The sequence below is a fragment of the Camellia sinensis genome, chromosome 13 (genome assembly GCF_055761805.1).
Source record: "Camellia sinensis isolate YWXY chromosome 13, ASM5576180v1, whole genome shotgun sequence".
NCBI lineage: Eukaryota > Viridiplantae > Streptophyta > Magnoliopsida > Ericales > Theaceae > Camellia > Camellia sinensis.
Genome location: NC_138973.1, coordinates 117,904,816 through 117,910,402, shown reverse-complemented (window position 1 = coordinate 117,910,402; position 5,587 = coordinate 117,904,816). Strand labels below are relative to the sequence as shown.

The 5,587-nt window shown below is 31.7% G+C and overlaps 1 long non-coding RNA gene across 1 annotated transcript; it reads left to right on the top strand.

Annotated features, from left to right (window-relative positions):
• The first annotated feature begins 1,449 nt into the window (after window positions 1-1,449).
• LOC114284326 (uncharacterized) lies at window positions 1,450-4,189 on the top strand. Its single transcript, XR_003636854.2, has 3 exons — window positions 1,450-1,642; window positions 2,975-3,010; window positions 3,616-4,189. It is a non-coding gene; the product is annotated as an uncharacterized LOC114284326 (long non-coding RNA).
• Window positions 4,190-5,587: the final 1,398 nt, after the last annotated feature.

Here is a 5,587-nt window from a genome sequence, read left to right as displayed (position 1 = left end):
TGCTAGAGAGTTGGGTTAGACAAAGCCTCGTCTGCCTAAGGAATTCGCAAATTAATGGTTGGACTGGAAAGCGTAGCCCTTCCTCAACTATGGATAGCACTGTAAAGGGGCAAAACCCAGTCTTGCCCCAAGGGATTATATCTTGTTCAGCTAAAGTGAAGTGCACATCATCAAGGATGTTGTACTCTCGGCGGAATTCGGCTATGGCGCCAAGAGAGCTAACCAGGAAGCAATACTTGCCTATAGGTGTGGATTTTAAGTTAACAATTAAGCAGTTTTGCTTAGCCTCACAACACGGTTGCAAACTCATGTGTGTTTGTTTGGCCGAATGGCGTCGCCAAGGGGTAATTGTGATGGTGTTCCTAACAAAGCCTAATTGAGTCTACACGGTCAAAAAAGAATTGTGCTATGCTCAAGTGATTGACCGAGCTAAGATAGCAGTGTAAATTGTGTGGAGTGTAACAAAACTTTAACATGTGGCTCGATTAGAGAAGTGTGCAAGTGTTGTTTTAGCTCGGTCGTTAAGTTGGATGCATTGGTTCGGCCTCATGCACGAGCAAGGTTATGACGACCCTGCCTCGTATCATATTTTATATTTGATTAACTATGGGGATTTGAATTTTAATTAGTCGTTACCTTGATTTAATTTGGGATTTATGAGGATTGTCGAATCTGATTCGTATAAGATTTCATAAAGGATTTATTTTGAATTAGAAATTGAGCATTCAAAAGGCTTAAGGAGGTAAAATTGATAAGTTGATTCAGTTTAATTTCTAGTATTGGACCATACAGGGGTTTAATTAAATGTTCGATTCAGTTTAGTAAAATTGAGATTCGATTAATTAGGTCCAAATTGGAGTTAATTAAGTAAATTAAATTATGAGAATTGTGATTATTATGAATTAAATTTATTTATGGGGTGTCCAATTTGAATAAGTAATTTATTGACGAAAATTTTGAGTCTGATTAGAAATTGAAGGCCTAAACGATTTGGGAAATCAAAATTGATGGTGTCCAATTTGAATAAGTAATTTATTGACGAAAATTTTGAGTCTGATTAGAAATTGAAGGCCTAAACGATTTGGGAAATCAAAATTGATGATGGCAATAAGTTTAATTTAATATTTGGAGTGTTTCGAGAGTTTGATTTTAAAAAAAAAATTCTGATTCAGAATGGTAAAGATTAAATATAATTAATTGGGCCTTAATGGAAGTCAAATTAGACTAATTAAATCATGTAGGAATTGTAATTAGTTATGATTAATTAAGTTATGTGCTAACAATGATTAATCTAGACTAAATGATATTTAATTAAGCTAATGTGTAATTAGTGTGCTAAACTAATCCTAACATACCACCACATGGATTATTTTAAGGTGGACAAGTGTCACACCATTTTTTATTACAAATAAATAAATAAATAAATAAAAAGGGAAAGAAGAATGGAATAAAGAAAGGGGTGTAGTGTATTGAAACTACTCATCAACCTGGTTTGGCTGGAGGAAAACGGTGGGGGAGAGAGAGAGAGAGAGAGAGAGAGAGAGAGAGAGTTCAACTCTAGAGAAAGGGTGAGCAAGAAATTGAAGACAAAAGGAAGAAACTCAAAGCTTGATCAAGAGACTCAACAAATTGAAGATTTTAGGTAAGAAATTAAAGTTCAAATTTTGTAGAAAAATCACCTAAAAGCTGAAATTGAGAGATAATTGGATTCAATTCCATGTAATTAAAAGGAAATTAGCAAGATGATGAAGAAATGGAGTTATGTTCAATTTATGGAAGTTAAATTGGGAATCAATTTTGTTGAATTTGATTTTTTGTAGTCTTGCATGAATTTGAGTTTCATTTCTACATGCATGAACAAATTCTACAAGTATAATACTCTAATTAAACATGCATCATAGGATTTCAAAGTTTTGAGATTTTAATTCATGTTTAAAAGGTTTATGGATTTGAATTTGGGTTTGATTTGGAAAAAATTAATAATAATCCAAATTAGAGCTATTCTAATCAAAATTATTTGGTTTTGATCTTAATTTCATACATGCAAAGTTTCATAACTCCAATTTCATCATTTAAAGGAAAATAAAAAATAAAATAAAATAAAGGGATTAAGAATCAATTTCATGTAATTTCAAAGAAATTAGAAAAATGGTGAAAGAATTGAATTAAATTCAAATTGTAGAAATTAAATTAGAATTGAGCATTTTGTAGTTTGATTTTTGTTGTCTTGCAAAAATTAGAATTTTAATTGCACATACATCATAAATTTTTCAAGAGTTGTGAAAGTTTAATTCATGTTTTAAAATTTGTGGGTTAAATCTATATTTGGGCAAATTTGGATATAGATTATAATTTATATTTGAGAATCAAAAATTAGTTTGATTTTGATTTTAATTTCTTACATGTAAATATTTTTTTTAAAGGGCCATATGGCTTTAATTTATGTTTTATAAAACAAAGAAAGATGAATGTTGGGATTATTATATTCATGAAATTATTGGTTTTAATCTTAATGATCAAAGAGATTTTTGTATTAGAAATTAGAAAATTAGTCATGGGTTCATCATTAGTAATGAAAAATTACATGCTTAAATTGGTCCATGCAAGAGTCAGTTTTAAAAATGTGTTTAGAAATTATTTTTGTTGGTTTTGAAAGCACAAAAAATTTGCTGGCCGCTCGAGCGGTAAAGTCATTGCTTGAGCGAACATTGAGACCATCCAGTATTTTTACAGAACTTTGCAAACCGCTTGAGCGACCAAAGGGTCCGCTCAAGTGAAGACCCTATTTCCAGCAATTTTTGACTAACTCTTTTAAATGCATATTTGCATCCTCAGGGCATTCTAAGTATTCTTAGGCACCAATTGGACTCACATAGTCATGGAATAAGCTAGAAACACATAAAGAAAGTTGAATTAAAATGAAATGGATATTGAATGGTACTTCTATTGTATCTTTGTTGTGTGATTTGTATAGGTGGACGTTCGAGGCCTTATATCGACTTAACCCACAGTGAGTAATAACTCTATAAAGATATGTTCAATTTATCTTTATTTTTTGAAAATGTTATTGCTATTGAAATTGATGTATGATTGATTGAATGGCCTATTGAAACATTATTTTTTCAAAATGAATGAAGTTCTGTTTTGAAATGGTATTGTGGCATCCATTGAACGTAAGTCCTTGCCTGGGGGTAACAATACCATGGCTAGGGCCCTTAACTTGGCCTGGGGGTAACACTACCATGGCTTTCGGATTGATTGATATATGGTCCGTTATCACTGGAATATTATTGTTTCATAGATGTACCACATATAATGATACGAATGGCTTTTGTTACTGTAAAGAGATGATATAATTGCTAATCAAAATGTTCTATCTATTAAAAAGGATTGCTTCAAAAAATGAAAGATATGTTTTGATATGGGATTCGACATGGAAAATGTTTTGTTCTGAATTTGATTTAATGTGGAAAATTCCTCACTTTGAAAATGATTTAAGATTCATTTCGAAATTGTAAGACGGGTTTTTGTATTATCGTTGAACTTCATTCATTTAACCTCTTTATTCTGTTATTACTCATTGGGCTTTAGCTCACTATTTATATGTATATGTAGGTGAGCAAACTAAGCAACAAGGATAGATAAAGCCTCGGAGTCTACCCATGTCAGCCTTTTGAAGAGCTTTCGGAATGGAGCAAGTTACGCTTGAGTAGAGCCAAGTTACGCTTGAGTAGAGCCAAGAAAATTAGCCCTTAGCTTTTTCAGAGTTTTGTATTTTGCTGAGTCTTAAATGTATATGTGTGTGAGATATATAAGATTTGTATTCGTATATAATTATTATTGTATCATGTAGCTATAAGCTCAATGGACATTTTTATTTTTGCTTTGCTTCCGCTTGAGTTCCTGATATGATTATAAATATTTTGAAATTTTGTCTTTGAGGTCGAAGGTAATCTAGGATTACTGGCCGATTACGACGCTAAACCTATAGAGATGGGTTTGGGTCATGACAGAGTGATATCAGAGCATGAGTTAATATCTCACGCACATGTCCACTGAGCATTAGAATGTCTAAAACATATTTAAGTTTCATGCACACAGTAGGTAAGTGATGAGTTGTGCATTTACAGAAATGTATGTGTGTTTGTTGAACAATTTGAGTATTGAATCTAAGAATTAAGTACTATTATGGAATTTTAATGATTATAAGGAAATCGAAATGTGTTTGATAAGTTAAGTAATGAGGCTAAAGGCTAGGAGTTATTGTTGAAATTTCTAATGTTATGAGGAAATTTGAACTTTTGACTTAAGCATTGGTGAGTACCAATATGTTTATTTGTGGAAACAAGATGTTATAAAGAATTTTTCACATTATAAGGAAATTAGAATTTTTGACTGGAATATTAGTGAGCACGAGCGTAATGATTTACGAGAATATAGTGTTATAAGAGTTAAAGGTTATTTTTAAATTTCAACGATTAGAGGAGACTAGGATGTGTTTATTCAATAAGTTTAGCATTGAAGTTAAGAGCTGTTGTGGAATTTTTTTAATGCTATAAGGGGAATGTGATTTTTGATTGGCACAGTATATTGATCCGTGGGAATATGGTATTAAAAGGAACTAAAATCTTTGATGGAAATTGTGATTGAATGTAAAATTAGACTACGAGAATATCTGGGAAATTGAGGAATTTGATGATTCAATGAGGTATGTGGAGTTATGGTGATTGAGAATAAGAAAACTATAAGTATGTAAGAAATATGTTGATTCAGTGAGGAATCTAATGTGGAAACCACAGTCTCATACCTTTGTTGAATGACCTTGAAAGTCCAATTGGAATCAAGTTCGGCCGATGTAGCTTCGAATCAAAAATTCTCAGTCAACTTCATGAGAACGAATAGGTTGCCCTACCGTTATCTTTGTATAATTGTTTGACTTATGGTTGAAATTGTGATGTATGATCTAAGCTAGCTAATATTATCCCGAATGTTATCTATCTTGTCTTGTGACTCTAAGAAAAGATAAAAGCTATGCAGCAATGTTATGGGAAACCGCAAGATCAGAAGGAAAAGTAAAATGCTAAGCCAAAGAAGCAATTTCAGAATATGTCTAAGAAGTAGGACATAATTGTTAAGTAAAATTTGGAGAGACAAGTAATTTTAAGTTAGATATAAGTCATTCCCCAAATGTTCGATTTGTTGCATATATTATATTGGGTGTGCTATTGAATTTCAAGAGCATACTTCAAATGTGGAGAGATAGAACAACTAACGAAGGATTATTCAAAAGAAATAATTATAATGATAAATTTTAAGGAGGGTTTCAAGTTAGCTAGTTATTTTGAAGATTAGTGCCTAACCCAATTTTTAAGTGAAGGAGTACCTTAAGTATGAGCATAGAATTTTGAGTAATTATATCATATATGTTTTGGTTATGTGAATTTCTCCTACCTAAAGTTTGATAAATTTAGGATCTGTTTACTTAAAACTTGATCGAAATTACTAGAATTAATGAAATGTGACTAAGGGCTAAACCAATGAAGATTGGCCTATTTAATGATGGAAGGAGAACAATAGTTGTTAAGAT